This window comes from Macaca nemestrina, chromosome 12, assembly GCF_043159975.1.
Source record: "Macaca nemestrina isolate mMacNem1 chromosome 12, mMacNem.hap1, whole genome shotgun sequence".
NCBI lineage: Eukaryota > Metazoa > Chordata > Mammalia > Primates > Cercopithecidae > Macaca > Macaca nemestrina.
This window is the reverse complement of record NC_092136.1, coordinates 85,222,919-85,240,580: the sequence shown is the minus strand read 5'-3', so window position 1 is coordinate 85,240,580 and position 17,662 is coordinate 85,222,919. Positions and strand designations below refer to the sequence as shown.

The window sequence follows — 17,662 nt, the reverse complement described above, 5'->3', positions numbered from 1 at the left end:
ATCTGGGTGGTCTTATGACTACTGTAAGCAAGAGAGTATGGAAATGACTCTGTGTTCCTTCTGAGGCTAGTTTTTAAAAAATCATGCAGCTTCCTCCTGGTTCTTTTGGGATACTTGCTCTAGAGGAAGCCAGCTGCAATGTAAGAAGTCCATCTCCTGTGAGACAACCATGCTGGAGAGGCCAAGTATAGGTACTGTGGTCCACCATTCTAGCTGACCCCACCTTATAACTCACAAAGTGCCAGACATGTGAACAAAGTAATCTTGGACTGTCCCAGCTGGCCCATCCATCAGCTAAGTATTGCTGAGTTAATCTCAGTTGAAGCCACAGGAGCAAGAGATCACCAATTACTAACCTACAGGATCTGTGAGCTGTAATAAAGTGGTGGTTGTGTTATTTTATTTTTAAATTTTTTTGTAGAGACCAGGTCTCACTGTGTTGCCCAGGTTCATCTTGAACTCCTGGGCTCAAGTGATCCTCCTGCCTCAGTCTCCCAAAGTGCTGGGATTACAGGCATGAGCCACGGCACCCAGCCCAGGTTGTTGTTTTAAACTAATTAGTTTTGTTAGTGTATTTGTTGTCTATTATTGCACAACAAATTCCTCCAAAATGTAGCAATTCAAGACAATAATAATCATTTATTATCCCACAGTTTCTATGGATCAGGAATTCGGGAGCAACTTCACTGGGCAGTTGTAGCTTGTTGTAACTCATGAGGTCAGATGTTGGACAGATTCTGTCTCTGCCTGAAGGAGTTCTCATTCTAGGGGAAGTGAGGAGCAATCAAGTTATTCTGCAATTATAAAACAGTTGGATACTTTCCAGAAAAGGGGTAAAAGCAAGGTGTCATGGAAAACCTAATCCAGTCTTGCGAGTCAGGGAAAATTTTCCAGAGGAATTGAGATATAAATTAAAACTTGACAATGAGCAGGAAGTTTGGAGCATTAAGTGGGAGGGCCTGGGACAGAGGGCATTGCAAATACAAAGCCCTAGAGGTAAAAATGAAAATGATGAGTTTCTAATGAAGCAGAAGAGATTACCATGGTTGGATAATAGGTTCCCAGGGATAGGAGAGAAGTTGAGACAGGAGGCTGGAGAAGCAAGGAGGGACAGATCATGGCGGGTCCTCTGAGCCATACAGAAGATTACAGGCTCTGTGATGATGACAGAAGTTCACTCTGGCAAGTGTGGAGGAGGGTGGGAACAGGCAGGACAGGGTCAGGTTCCAGAATGAGTTCCACTGACCACAGTTTCAATCTTTCTTTTGCCTAAGGGTCACTCACTTGGTTCCAGTTTCTGGTCCAAGGAGCTTGTCTCAGGCTCTGCCCTTTGCAAGATTGCAGTGACTGGCAAAAAGAATGACCTCATCTCTTTGGCTCAAGTTGTCAGCTTGCCTAATCTCTGGAACCTTCTATGGCTCAGGTGAGATGCCCACCTCCACACCAGGAAGTAGTCTATGAAACTACTATCACCACACCACCAGAGAATATGTGGAGTAACACCACCTCACATCTGAAGAATGAGGCAGTATACACTCTAACTTCCATATTTTAAGAACTGTATTTGTTTATGGAAAGGAAAATAAAATTACATTTTCAGGAATATCTACCAATATTAGCAAACCCAAGGTAGTGTGCTCCATTTTTAAATAAGGGAGTAAGAAGTTTGTGAATTACTTCCTACACACTTCATATGGTTTTGAGGACATACTATTTTACCCTTTATACAGCACACTACCTAAGAAAGTCCATTGCCAGAAGACCACTTTCTTATTCTATGTAAATGAAATGTCTAGAAAAGGCAAATTTACCGAGACAGAAATTGAGAGGCTTCAGCTAGGGCTTACATGATAGAGTCACCAGCAGGGGGACTGCTTGGAGAGGAAGCTGTCCAAGTGAAGCCATGAGCAGTTGAAAGGGGTATTGCAGAGAAGAATAGTCTTTGACCCTGAAATTGAAAAATCCTTCTTCTGTCGAATGCCCCTGACTTTGGGAAGTACCCATTGAGGCATCTGGTGAGACTGAGAGATATACTTCCCATAACCATACTTTGTTGATGCTTATTTTGTTTAAGAACATGAAATTTGGAGTCAGTTCAGGGTTCTGAAACTGCTTACTAGTTGTGTGACCTTGGATGAGTTACTCTACCTTTCTGTATCTCAGTTTCCTGATCTAGAAAATGGACATAATATTGCATACTTCTCAGGGCTGCTCTGAAGATTACTGGGTACAATTCCTGGCACACTGTAGGTCCTCAATAAATGTTAATTCTTCCTTGTAGCCTTTTAACTGTTATATGAGAATGCTGGAAAGTAGGAGAATGTGAAACTTTTCTGTGTCATATTTTCCGTGTAGCCAGAGAGGGCTTTCTCCACCTAGTTAGTGTCTAAAGTTGATGGGACCCAAATATGCATCTTGGACCCAGCTCCAAGACTACACACACACACACTCAGCATCAGTTAGATGGCTCACAGTCACACCATGCCCCAAACTCATTATCTTCCACCCCCTCCAATTTGCCCCTTCTCCTTGAGGCTATGTTCCATATTTAGAAAATGACACCAGCCTCCACTTAGCTTTTCAAGCCTGAAGATTAGGAGTCATTCTAGACTTTTATTTTATTTTATTTTATATTTTATTTTATTTTATATTTTATATTTTATTTTGTTTTTTGTTTTTGTTTTTGTTTTTGTTTTTTTTTGAGACGGAGTCTTGCTCTGTCACCCAGGCTGGAGTGCAATGGCGTGATCTTGGCTCACTGCAAGCTCTGCCTCCCAGGTTCAAGTAATCCTTCTGCCTCAGCCTCCCAAGTAACTGGGATTTCAAGAGTGTGTCACCACACCCAATTTGTATTTTTATTAGAGACAGGGTTTCACCATGTTGGCCAGGCTGGTCTTGAACTCCAGACCTCAAGTGATCTGCCCGCCTTGGCCTCCCAAAATGCTGGGATTATAGGCATGAGCCACCATGCCTGGCCCATTTTAGACTCTTTAATTTTCCTTACCTCCAGATCTAATCAAGCTTCAAGTTTCAATAGTCTATTGACAGATTCCACTGGCCACAGCTGGAATTGAACACATTCTACAGTAGATTTAACCCAGTCATTAATTTTCATCCAAAAGTATTTTAGATTATATTTGTTGGGCAGCTACTATGAGCTAGGCACTATGTCAGGCTTTCTCTTCACTACCTCCACCCTAGTACAGGTCCCAGTCTTTCCTGAGTTGACTGATGAAATAGCTTCCTATCTAGCCATCCTGAATTCAGTCCTTTCTTCACATTCTTCCACAGACCCATTCCCTTAAGACCATAAATGGCTTTCCACAGATCTCTTAGGAAAGGGTTTCTGACATGGCTGATAAGGCCCTCCAAGATCCAGGCCCACCCAGGTCTAGGTCAGGTCCCCTTGTTATATGCTCCAATTGGGTTCCCCCAGAAACACCTTTATATGGGGGTTTGAGTGCAAGTAGTTTATTAGGGAAGTAGTCTTGGAAAGCTATGGTAGGAAAATGGGGACATGAGGGAGGAATAAAAGCCAATTCAGGATATGTTAGCAAACAAGTTATTGGGAAATGGGTAACAGGGGCTTGGTTTCACTGGAAACCCTGGGAGACAGCAGAGAATACACTCAGAATTGTCCCACCCAGAGGGTGAGGAAGCTGGGTGGTTAACTCTCATTTGTCATCAGTTGAGGATGCTCCTGAGGGCATTGATTCCCAACCCCGATAGCCTGCAGGGGCTAACCATGCCCCTACCCACTGCGGGTCAGAGAAGTCCTCACTCAGGACTGAGTGTTGAGGTGCTTGCAGGAAGAAGCCCTTAGCTTGCCTGGTGAATGCTGCGGGGATAGGGGCAGCCACTAGTGTGACCACAGCTTTCAGAATGCACTTGACCTCCCCTTTGTAGCTCTCCTTGCCCTTGAAATGAACTCATTCAGTGTCAATCTTTCAAGCTAATATCTTAGCTCTGTAAGGGTGTAGACCATGTCTCTCTGCTTCACCATTATACCACCAGTGCCTAGCACAGAGCCTGACATGTAAAAGATGCTCAGAGATATTTAGCAAATGTTTGGATAAATGAATAAATGGTTATTCTTTCCAGAAAGTAAACCAGGCATGCCATACTGTGAGAATGCCAGAAAGTAGTACCTGACAAATAAGTTACACATGCATGATAACACCTCTATGTTATTGTGACATCTGAATTCACATAAATCACTGATTTTTAAAAATTCAACTTTTATTTTAAGTTTGGGGGTACATGTGCAGGTTTGTTATATAGGTAAACTTGTGTCATGGGGATTTGTTTTACAGATTATTTCGTCACCCAGGTACCAAGCCTAGCACCCATTAGTTATTTTTCCTCATCCTCTCCCTCCTCCCACCCTCCATCCTCTGATAGGCCCCAGTGTGTGTTGTTCCCCTCTATGTGTCCATGTGTTCTCATCATTTAGCTCCCACTTATAAATAAGAACATGTGGTATTTGGTTTTCTGTTCCTCCATTAGTTTGCTAAGGATAATGGCCTCCAGCTCCATCCATGTCCCTGCAAAGGACATGATCTTGTTCTTTCTTATGGCTGCATAGTATTCCATGGTGTATGTGTGCCACATTTTCTTTATCCAGTCTACCATTGATGGTAATTTAGGTTGATTCCATGTCTTTGCCATTGAGAATAGTGCTGCAATGAACATACGCGTGCATGTGTCTTTATAACAGGACGATTATATTCCTTTGGGTATATACCCAGTAATGGGTTTGCTAGGTTGAATGGTATTTCTGTTTTTAGGTCTTTGAGGAATTGCCACATTGTCTTCCATAATGGTTGAACTAACTTATACTCCCACCAACCTTGTATAAGCATTCCTTTTTCTCTGTAACCTCACCAGCATCTGTTTTTTGACTTTTTAATAACAGCCATTCTGACTGATGTGAGATGATATCTCATTGTGGTTTTGATTTGATGAGCAGTGATGTTGAGCTTTTTTTCATGTTTATTGGCCACATGTATGTCTTCTTTTGAGAAGTGTCTGTTCATATCATTTGCCCACTTTTTAATGGGGTTGTTTTTTGCTTGTAAATTTGTTAAAGTTCCTTATAGATGCTGGATATTAAACCTTTGTCAGATGCATAGTTTGAAAATATTTTCTCCCATTCCATAGGTTGGTCTGTTTACTCTGTTGATGGTTTATTTTGCTGTGCAGAAGCTCAATTTTTGTTTTTGTTGCAATTGCTTTTGGTGTCTTTGTTGTGAAATCATCGCCTGTGCCTATGTCCAGAATGGTATTACCTGGGTTGTCTTCCAGGGTTTTTATAGTTTTGGGTTTTACACTTAAGTTTTTAATCCATCTTGAGTTAATTTTTATATGTGATGTTAGGAAGGGGTCCAGTTTCAATCTTCTGCGTATGGCTAGCCAGTTTTCCCAGCACCATTTACTGAATAGGGAGTTTTTCCCCATTGTTGGTTATTGTCAACTTTGTTACAGAACAGGTATTTGTAGGTGTGTGGCCTTATTTCTGAGCTCTCTGTTTTGTTCCATTGGTCTATGTGTCTGTTTTTGTACCAGTACCATGTTGTTTTGGTAGCCCTGTAGTATAGTTTGAAGTTGGGTAGCAGATCTCTGATATTTTTTGACAATACCCAATTGAGCGCAAGTCCTCAAAGTGTGAAACTACTGCAAGAAAACATTGGGGAAAATCTCCAGGACATTGGACTGGGCAATGCTTTCTTGAGTAATACCCCACAAGCACAGGCAAGCAAAGCAAAGACAGACAAGTGGGATCACATCAAGTTAAAAACCTTTTGCACAACAAAGAATACAATCAACAAAGTGAAGAGATAACCTATAGAATGGGCAAAGATATTTACAAACTACCCATTTGACAAGGGATTAATAACTAGAATACATAAGGACCTCAGATGACTCTATAGGAAAAAAATCTAATAATCTGATAAGAAATGGGCAAAAGATTTGAATAGACATTTCTTGAAGACATACAAATGGCAAACAGGCATATAAAAAGGTGCTCAACATCATTGATCATCAGAGAAATGCAAATCAAAATTACAATGAGATATCATCATCTCACCCTAGTTAAAATGGCTTATATCCAAAAGACAGGCAATAACAAATAGTGGTGAGGATGTGGACAAATGGGAATCCTTGTACATTGTTGGTGGGAATGTAAATTAGTACACCCACTATGGAGAACAGTTTGGAGGTTCTTCAAAAAACTAAAAATTGAGCTACCGTATGATGTAGCAATTCCACTGCTGGGTATATACTCAAAAGAAAGGAAATCAGTATATTGACAAGATATGTGCACTCTTATGTTTACTGCAGCACTGTTTGCAATAGCTAAGATTTGGAAGCAACCTAAGTGTCCATCAGCAGATAAATGGATAAAGAAAATGTCATGCTTATACACAATGGAGTACTATTTAATCATAAAAGAATGAGATTCAGTCATTTGCAGCAACATGGATGAAACTGAGTATCATTAAGTTAAGCGAAATAAGCCAGGAACAGAAAGACAAACATTGCATGTTCTCACTTATTTGTGGGGTCTAAAAATGAAAACAATTGAACTCATTGGAGTTCAACCATCCCCACCTCCCCTCAATCCCCCATTACCCTTCGCATCCTCTGGTAACTATCCTTCAGATGGGCTTCAGATGTGCTGGGGGGAGGTGGAGATGGTGAAATTGAGAAAGCCTGGTTTGGAAAAGATCAGTTACAAAAGGGTGAATATCACTGTGGGATAGCAGACAGTAAAGTGTTCCATCATAGTTAGAAAGACTGAATAAGACTTGCTATTTGATAGCACAACACGGTGACTACAGTCAATAATAACTTAATTGTACATTCGAAAAAAATCAAGAATGCAAGTTCCTATAGCTGTTTAAGTTTAAAAAGGAGGTAAAGTAGCATTTATTTTTGTATGTTCATGGGATAACTCATGAATATCCCCCATATATATCATATGACTTTCTCTGAAACTAATAAACTTTGTGCTTCCCTTAAAATTTTAAATTAAAAAAGGCCCAACACAGTGGTGGGCATCTACAGTCTCAGTGTTCGAGAAGATGAGGAGGATCCTTTGAGCCCAGGAGTTTGAGGCCAGCCTTGGCAACATAGTGAGATCCTGTCTCTAAAAATAAGTAAATAAACAAATTAAAACTTGCTTTTAAATGTCCTATATCTTGATTGTGCTGTTGGTTTCATGAGTGTATACATATGTGAAAACGCATATGACTATTATATATGTGGAGATATCTATGCTGATAGAGTTTGGATATTTATCCCCACCCAAATCTCATGTTTAATTGTAATCCCCAATGCTGGAGGTTGGCCCTGGTGAGAGGTGTTCGGGTCATGGGTGTAGATCCCTCATGGCTTGGTGCCGTCTTTGCCATAGTGAGTTCTCTTGAGATCTGCTTATTTAAAAGTGCGTGGCACCTCCCCTGACTCTCTCTCTTACTTGTTCCTGCTTTCACCTTGTGGGGTACCTGCTCCTCATTCGCCTTCTGCTGTGTTTAGAAGCTCCTGAGGCTTCCCTAGAGGCCAAGCAGATGCTGGCACCATGATTCCTGTAAGGCCTGCAGCATTGTAAGCCAATTCAACCTCTTTTCTTTATAAATTACCCAGTCTCAGGCATTTCTTTGTAGCAAAGCAAGAACGTCCTAATACATACATCTATGTCTATATCTGCATCCATATCTATATTTATATCTCCAGAGAAAATAGCTTTGTGCAATACAAAATATGGATACATAGTATCTCCCAAGAAATAATATATTTCCTGCTGGTATCACAAGAATTTTTTTCTCTTCACAAATTCCTGTCCCAATGCTTATATTTGAGGGGGGAATACAGTATTACTTTTCATTATCACTTATTTTTGACACAGTGGTTTGTCAGAGGTTGACAGGTTTTAATAACTATAGCCCAGAAGAACTAAAGGCTAAACAGTGGTTCTTAACCAGGGTGATTTTGTTCCCCTGGGGACATCTGGCTATGTCTGGAGACATTTTAAATTGTCATGACTAGGGAAGGGGTACTAGTGGCATAAATAAATAAAAACTTGCTTTTAAATGTTCTATAACATTTGTGGGTATAATTAGTGGGTAGAGGCCAGCGATGCTGCTAACCATCCTGCAGTGTACAGGATGCCCCCAACAATTGGCCTAAATTTCAACAGTACTGAGATTGAGAAAGCGTGGTTTGGAAAAGACTGGTTACAGAAGGGTGAATATCATTGTGGGATTGCAGAAAGTAAAGTGCTCCATCATTATTCACCTATTCTTCACCTGCTCTTTTAAATAATCAGAGGCTCCATTCTGAGGGATGACTAGTCATTATAATGTGTGTTCCTGCAGGGTAGAAATCAGATTTGGAGTCATAGCAGTAGAGGCCCTGGTTCTGCAGTCACTAGGGCTTAATTCTGTTGTCAGCAATCATCAGGAGAGTAGCTCCATCATATGGCTTCCCAGCCTCATCATTTTGACTTAAAAAGGATGTATTCAGAAAAATAGGGGGAAGTATTTTTTTCTGCTAGGGCAGCCATAACAAAATACCACAGACTGGGTATACACCGTAGAAAGTGGTCCAGATTAAGGTGCCATAGGGTTGGTGTTTTCTTCCTGACCTGGGGAGGGCTTTCCTCCTAACTTACAGATGGCTGCCTCCTTAGTGTGTCCTCACATTGCCTTTCTTCTGTTCACATGGAGAAAGACAGAGATCCCTGCAAGGTCTTCTTCTTATGAAGATCCCAGTTCTACTGAATTGGGCCACACTCTTATACCCTTTATTACCTTAATTGCCTCCCTGAAGGCCCTGCCTCAAAATACAATCACATTGTGGGTTAGGGCTTCAACATACGAATTTGGAAGGATACAATTCTGTCTCTAAGAGAAGCATTACACATAAATGTGGGATATAATAATGACTGAATTTGGAGCCTGATTCTGTAAATGGAATGTTAGAAAAAGGGTTCATATTGATTGCTTGAGGAGAAAATTTGGAATTTTCTCTCCTAACTACTTTTTGGGTTAGTTACAGAAAGGAGCAAAAGGTTGAAACCAAAACAGAATAAACAACTTCTGTAACAGTGAAGCCATGGAATGGGGTGGAGAAATAGTCATTTCTGAGGGTTAAAAATGCCAGAAGGAATATATGTCTATGTATCTAAATGACCTTGTCTATCTATTAATCATCTATCTACATATCTGTGTGTGTGTGTGTGTATGTATACACATTTCCAAACAGATCTAAGGTCACATTATTACTTTGGAGGCATAAAGTATACTAAATATAACTAAGTTTGTAATAAAATATGATATGTAATATATCTCATTTATTAACTGGAAATATGTTTTCTTTCAATTACTAAGTAATTATTTTTTACTTCTCAACTCATCTCTTTGTTATATCATATGCATCAAGAGCCATGATGCATATCTACCCTGAGAAACTCTGGGATGTTAAAGGCCTGTTTGTAAGAGGGCCCCTGGGGCTTTGGGAGAAATGGTAGAATGGGGCATTTACGGTTGATTACCATTATTCTTAATATATTATTATCATGATAATTTTATATACCTCATAGTGCCACACATATATACATATATGAGACTATAAAATTGGAGATTTTCAGTTAAACATGGCAGAGTTTAATCTCCTCTTCCTACTGAAACCTCACTAAATGTATACGTGTGTGGTGGGGTTGGGTAAGTATCAGGTGTGGTAGGTGTGGGGTGTGGTATAAATCCCAAAAGACAGAGAATTGGAAAGGAGACATCAGCAAATGGGAAATTTCAGAAAAAAAAATTTAGAAGGTGGAAAATTAGAGGAGAGAAACATGATTTTGAGCAGAAGAGGTTACTATGTGAGAACCCATAGAGAACACAGGACTTAAAGTGGTACCAATACCATGGAAGGTAAGTGAGGTGCAAGGATTAGTTATATGTTTGTTTGGAGCTATTAGCACCAAAGGACATCTTCCCCATCTCTTGATGCTAAGCAGCTACCCTCCACAGGTGACAGAAGACAAGTTCTCTGGAGACAATGAACCAGAGAGAGCCCAGACAGACTCAGGAACACCACACATGTAGGGGTGAGGTGGAACTGAATTTATGGCAGGAGGCTGAAACATGCTGATTATGGGAAAATTCGAGTAATGAACAGCGAGATACTCAGCCTTCTTTCTCAAACCTTGTCCCAGAAAGACCCTACTACGAAATAGCAACTAAACATATGCTGCCCTCCCCTGCAGGCAGGAGATTGGAAGCTTTTTCTCAAGAGAAAACACCTCTACATACTGACATTTGAAGCCTCCAACACAAGAAAGCAGTGAAGGAAATCCCATTATGATAGTTCTGCAGTAGATCTAGAGAGTAATAACCCCAACTGGAGCAGGAGAGTTGGAGGGTTCTGAGAGGGAGATTGCCAGGAAAACAGTGGAGTAGAAAGATATTTGATATATTTGAGTATTTGGAAAATAATAATAGGTCCTTGACAGGCCCAAATAAGCATTTGTATAGATTCACAGAAAACTGTGCAACTGAAAATAACAAGGCAAGTATTAACACTTGGAAAAATAAAAAGTTGTTCAAGAAAGGAAATATAATCATAGTATACTACCTGGCTCAACCCTGCATAATATTTGCATGCATTTTTGTTATATAAATAGTGACTAATGATTTAACCAAAAATTGGGAGGCTAGAGGACGGAGTAAGTGAAGTTAGAAGTTGTTGGATAACTTAATTATCATCTACCATAACAAGAAATTAATTTAGTTTACGTTGGAAGTGATACTTCAAATTAGTGAGAAAGAAAGGTATATTTAATAAGCAGTGCTGGAATTTCCAAATGTAATCTATTAAAAATAAAAATTAGACTCAATATAAAATCCATATTTAAATAATTAAAGTACAGATATTCCTCAACTTATGATGGTATTATGTTCTAATAAACCCATCATAAGTTGAAAATGTTATATGCCAAAAATGCTTTTAAGGGCTGGGTATGGTGGCTTAGTCCTGTAATCCCAGTACTTTATAAGGCTGAAGTGGGAGGATTGCTTGCAGCCAGGGGTTCAAAACCAGCCTGGTCAGCATAGTGATATCCAGTCTCCACAGAAATTTTAAAAAGTAGCCAAGCATGGTGGTACGTATGTAGTCTTAGCTACTTGGGGTGCTGAGGTGAGAGGATCACTTGAGGCCAGGAGTTTGAGGTTATGGTGAGCTATGATTGTGCCACTACATTCCAACCTGGGTGACAGAGAAAGACCGTGTCTCAAAAAAAAAAAAAAAAAAAAAAAAAAGAAAGAAAAAGAAAAGCATTTAATATACCTAACCTACTGAACATCATAGCTTAATCTATCCTGCCTTAAATGTGCTCAGAACACTTACATTAGCTTGCAGTTGGGCAAAATCACTGAATATAAAGCCCATTTTATAATAAAGTATTGAATATCATGTAATCTGTTAAATACTGTACTGAAGCACAGTTTCTACTGAAGGTGTATTGCTTTCACAGCATCATAAAGTCATAAAATTATAAGGTAGTTATTATTAATTTGAACATCATCAGGTGAGGACTGTCTGTAATAAACATTTTACGATAAGGATTTTAAAAATAACCTTGGAATAGAAACAGCCTTCCTAAGCAAGAGACAAGCTGCAAAGCCATAAAGAAAAATGATGGACAGATTTGACTTCAAAAGAGTGAAAAACTTAGAAGTAATAAGAAACAAAGTAAACAAAAGCAACAAACTTGGAAGAAAATATGTGCAACATATTTAAGAAATAATGGATTAATACTATTTAGCTACATATATACTTCTTATTAACAGTAGTCCTATTTCGTTCTTTTCAATCTATCTTATATTGTGAATGTGATAGTATCTGCAGTATTTGTAGTTCTGATTCTACTTTTTATTGTTTCTGTTAACTGTTGTGCATGGTAGCTTGTTTCCTTGTGTTTTAATTGCAAGTTCATGTTCATTAAAACCTCATATGTGAGAACTCTTTGAAACTTTGGCTGGATGTAGTGGCTCACACCTGTAATCCCAGCAATTTGGGAGGCCGAGATGGGCAGATCACTTGAGGTCAGGAGTTTGAGACTAGCCTGGGCAACCTGGCGAACCCCCATCTCTATTAAAAATACAAAAATTAGCTGGGCATGGTGGCATACGCTTGTAATCCCAGCTACTCAGGAAGCTGAGGCAGGAGAAAAGCTTGAACCCGGGAGGTGGAGGTTGCAGTGAGCCACGATCGTACCACTACACTGCAGCCTGGATGACACAGTGAGACTCTGTCTCAAAAAAACAAAAAACAAAAAACAAAACTTTGACTCAAAGATCCTTTTCCTGAAAGTTTACTTTACTAACTAAATGCCTCAGAGCATTACCAACCCAGAATCACTTTGAAGGATATTTATGTGTGAGGTTTTCTTATGCTACACAGATTTGTGGATTCTGGTTCCAAACCTGCCTGAGGGCTGAACTTGTAGATAGCAATTTTCCCCCTTCATTTCTCCCCAGTGTCCAAATTGCTTACCCATTATTAGTCTTGCAAATCTGATCATGTCACTTTCCTCTACTTAAAAACATATATATAATATATAGTCATATATATGTGGTATACATATATGTGTATATATGATATATATATGATATAATGATGTACCCAAAGACATACATAATGGAGTCTGGCAATGATAGATGTCCTATATGATATATATCATATATCTGATATAATTTTTTTAAAGGATTGTTTCCTTCCTTCCTTCCTTCCTTCCTTCCTTCCTTCCTTCCTTCCTTCCTTCCTTCCTTCCTTCCTTCCTTCCTCTCTTCCTTTCTTGTTTTTTAAGAGACAGGGTCTCCCTGTGTTGGCTAGGCTGCAGTGCAGTGGAGCAATCATAGCTCACTGCAGCCTTGACCTCCTGGGCTCAAGTGATCCTCCCAGCTCAGCCTCTCAAGTAGCTGGGACTACAGGCACACGCCACCATACCCAGCTAATTAAAAAAATTATTTTTGTAGAGACAAGGTCTCACTATGTTGCCCAGGCTGGTCTTGAAGTCCTAGGCTCAAACAATTCTACTGCCTCGGTCTCCCAAACTGCTGAGATTAGAAGCATGAACCACCACACTAGGCCTTAAAAACCTATAAACCAACTCATTTGTCTGGTCTCAGCTTGAATATTACTTCCTCATAAGTACCTCCTCTAACTGCCTGTCCTGAAACTAAGTCAGATTTCCAATGCATGTTCTTACACCTCCTGGTACTTCTTCTCATAGCATTCATGACACTTGAATTCAATTATTTGTGTAATTATATTTCAGTGACTCTCTTCATCACTGGCTGTAAAGTTACCGTTGTTGGAACTTTGTCAACAACCTTCACTGCTATATGTCTAACATCTAACTTAGGGCCTGGTGCATATTTGTTGAATGAATACAAAAATAAATTAATAGTTTGGGAAATATTACCATGGAACAAATTTAGTTCCCAGCTCTGCAATGTTCTCGCTATATAAATGTATCTAAATTATTTAATGTCTCAAAGTCTTGTTCACTTATAAAATAGAATTAGTAATACCCGCCTCATACGGTTGTTATGAGGGTAACAAATGATGTACCCAAAGACTTACATAATGGAGCCTGGCAATGATACATGCCCAATAAGTGGTAGCTTTTATTATTATTTGCCAGATATGCCTCCTAAGTTCTGCAGAGTTGTGCCAACCAGTTTTTTGCACATATGCACTTTTAGCATACTCCTGTAGCATTTCAGATACAGAATAATGTAAAGAGTTTTCAGCCCTTGATGAGTCACTATATAAAGATAATAATTAATGGATTATTCCAGAAATTGTCATTTAAAAGTGATATAGACTTAAAACTAGGTAAAATTTACTTTTTGAAAATAAGCCAACGTGATGGTTTCACTGAGGTATACATATGTCAAAATTTATTAAGTTGTACATTTTAAGTATATGCAGCTCATTATTATGTGTAGCTTCCAAGTTTGTTGCTTATGTTTAGTTTATTTCTTGTCTCTCCTGAGTTTTTTGTTGTGGTCAAATCTGTTCATCATTTTCCTTTATGGCTTTTGCAGTTAGTGTCTTGATATGCAAACAATTGTACACATTTAATGTCTATATCTTTATGAGTTTGGACATGTGCATACCCTATGATACTATCACCACAACCAAAGTACTAAACGTATCCATCACCTCCAGAATTTTTCTTATGTTTTTTAAAATCTGTTTTGTTTTAAATAAGAAAAATATTAAGCCACCACCATGTAGAATGAACTACATGAATTAGTTCTACTATTTAGGAGGAAGTTTGATCTTTTATTTTTTTTTTTAACCAAAAAGATCTATTTCCATTATTTGGCTTCAACTTGAGGAGGACAGTTTGTTTTTCAGATGGGTTTTTCTCTTTGAGATTTGCTCTGCGGTTTGACAAATGTCGATGCCATCACTGCTTAAACTCCACTCCTCAAATGTAAATATTTGCTGAAGGTTAATCTTGCTTTGATAGCACAAAAGCAAACTTTCTACATTTCAAAGTTGGCAGGTGCTTTTCACAGTGCTGCCCTGAAAAATCTGCATAATGCCAGTTTTTTTTTTTTTTTTTTTTAAGCTGGTATCCTTCATAGATTGGATACTGGTGAACTTGAGCCTTTTTCTGAAGAGTGACTACTTAAGCATACAATTGATGAATTAGGAGTATACACATATGACTCAATAGTCTGTATTTCTGCTATTGTTTTTAAGGCAGCAACAATCTGTATTCTTTATTTATTAAGACTCATTGAATACACTCAACTTGGGTTAGCCAGCCCAAAGACCCATGAATAAAACCCCAGGGCATAGAACTAAAAGTTGATCAAGAGCAGGTGCTGCTTTCATGAATCTGGTGAAGAACTTTGAGATATAGTGGTCTAGTTTTTGTTGCCCCCAAAGCTGACCCTAATGCAAGAACTTGGGATGTCAGTAGTTTTTTTAGGAATTGATTCCAGGAAGCATAAATCAGGAAGTAGAGGAAATGGAGAGGGAAGGGAAAAATGTTAATTGAAAAAGTGTGTTAATGAGTAAGTTTCTGCTGTGAGAAACCGGGCTCCATCTCACTAGGGATGCTGTCAGGACACTGAAGGAAGAAGCTTCAAAATTGTCTCACCATGGAATAGAGAAGCTAGAGTATTTATCCACATACTCCTATCTTCATTGTTTGAAAGATGCCCCTGAGAATTAGGGGCATCTGTCCCTTTACCCCACCCCTTTGTGGACTGAGCAAACTCTTGTGAGCTGAAGAAAGTCCTAGATGAAGACACAAAGAGACATCAGCCACTGAGATAGAGCTGCAGGTAAACTCAGAGGTTGGACAAGGGGATATGTCTGGAGCATAAACACCACAGGCTGCATGGAAGGTTTAGGATCTTTGATGTGACAGACTATCAGTGCAATGTGTTATTGAATGTGTAGTGGCATGGTTAAAGCAATGGGTTTATAAACTCTGAAGGAGTCCACCATTTTTTTCCCCCAGAATGAAAATTGGTGAAATGCACAATTGGCTAGTCAACTCAGTTGTTTGGTATCCAGTAGACCACTGGTTTTCAGACCATGGTCTCCAGTCCTGCAACATCAGCATCACCTAAAATTAGTTAGGAATGAAATGAATAGGGGCCCACCACAGCCCTATTGACTCAGAAACTCTGGAGTGGGACTCAAAAATCTGTGCCAAGCCCTCCAAGAAATCTTGATACGCAATGAAGTTTGAGAACGATTGGTATAGACAAAACACTGTACTGTGAGATGTAACTTTATCCCAACCACAGGGTAGTTAATTGTGTGTAAAGAGAACTGTTTGGTTTCTGGTCTTAGCTGGGTGTGAATGTGGACAAATTACTTTATATTTAGAAATCATTTCCAATCTGTAAAATGAGAAGTTTGGATTAGTGTACTGCTGTTTCAAACTTTTTTAAGAAGTGGAATACCTACCTTCTTCCAAAGAAATTTTACTTGAAATATCAACCCTTATATACTGAAATGTCAGTATATAAGAGAATAAAAACAGAGCTCCAACATCATTAATCATCAGAGAAATGCACATCAAAACTACAATGAGATACCATCGTACACCAGTCAGAATGGCAATTATTAAAGAACAATGGATGTTGGGGAGGCTGTGCAGAAAAGGAAACACTTATACACTGTTAGTGGGAATGCAAACTAATTCAGCCACTGTGGAAAGCAGTTTAGAGGTTTCTCAAAGAACTTAAAACAGAACTACCATTCGACCCAGCAGTCCCACTACTGGGTATATACCCAAAGGAATGTGATTCATTCTATTGAAAAGACATGTGAACTTGTATGTTCATTTCAACACTACTCACAATAGCAAAGACATGGAATCAACCTATGTGCCCATCAACAGTGGATTGGATAAAGCAAATGTGGTACATATACACCATGGAATACTACACAGCCATAAAAAATAACAAAATCATGTCCTTTGCAGCAACATGGATGGACCTGGAGATCATTATCCTAAGAACTGCATGTTACCACTTATAAGTGGGAGATAAAGATTGAATACACATAAACATAAAGATGGGAACAGTAGACACTCAGGACTACCAGATGAGGGAGGCAGCGGGGCATGGGCTTAAAAACCACCTGTTTGGTACTATGTTCACTACCTGGTGACCGGATCATTTGTACCTCAAACTTTAGCATCACACAATATACCCCTATGACAAACCTGTACATTTACCCCTTAATCTATAATACAAGTGGAAACTACAAAACAACAAAAAACAAAAAACAAAACAAAAAAACCAGAGCTGTTGGTTGGGTATAGTGGCCCAGTATCCTGTCTTCTTACCTTCCCTAAGGTAAGAAGGTGCATGGCTTCCCATGCACCACTATGGATCTTCAGGGTTTTAAGAAGTATAGTTTGAGAACCACTGCAGTAGAAGATCAGGGTCCTTCTACAATATGACCTGAGACAGCAGGCAGACTTAACCACTATTTACTTGATGATGATGACATTAACATAGACCTGGGATCACAAACCTTGGGTTCAAGGCCCTGGCTGTACCCCTACTAGCAGGACAACCATGGACAAATCATGTAGTCTCCGTGGCCTTAAGCATCCTCATTTATTAAATGACATTGACTCTGATTCTTGTCAAACCTGTCTTAGAGGGCTGTTGAGAGGATCAAATGAAATCATGCATGTGACCATAGTTTATAAAATGCTAAGTCTTGTTTAGTTGAAAGGGATTATTGTGGAAGAAATTATCCCTCCAGGTAGTTTTCCTTTGTAACTGGTGCCAAAGATAGGTAGAGATAAGAGTGTAAGTAGTTAAATGGTGTGTAGTTTCTCCCTTATCTTAGAGGGATGCAAATATAATTTTCCTTTTTAATTAAAAACCTGTTTACCATGATGAGTCACTTAAGCAGAGACTTGAGTTAACCGGTTGAATCATTCTACAAAGCTTGTAAAAGTAATGTTTGAGTAATACTATCTAAAGAGATCATTTTTCTTAACTATTTTCTGCCTACATACTAATAATTTGAACATATTTTGGCATATGTTGACCTTAGTGTTTGCAGCTGCTTGCATACGCAGAAAAAATTTAGTATAACA

General features: G+C 39.1%; 2 protein-coding genes across 7 annotated transcripts in view; one reads left to right on the top strand and one right to left on the bottom strand.

The window, feature by feature from the left end:
* The window catches only part of LOC105468858 (synaptotagmin like 2), a 163,001-nt gene that overhangs the window by 6,179 nt on the left and 139,160 nt on the right, over window positions 1–17,662 (top strand). For all 6 annotated transcript variants that reach the window (XM_011719304.3, XM_071075380.1, XM_011719303.3 and 3 more), the window contains exon 3: window positions 1,275–1,423. The gene's annotated coding sequence lies outside the window, so the exon portion shown is untranslated. The remainder of the gene's footprint in view (window positions 1–1,274; window positions 1,424–17,662) is intronic.
* The window catches only part of LOC105468857 (coiled-coil domain containing 83), a 113,380-nt gene that overhangs the window by 78,879 nt on the left and 16,839 nt on the right, over window positions 1–17,662 (bottom strand). The gene's annotated exons all lie outside the window — the stretch shown is intronic.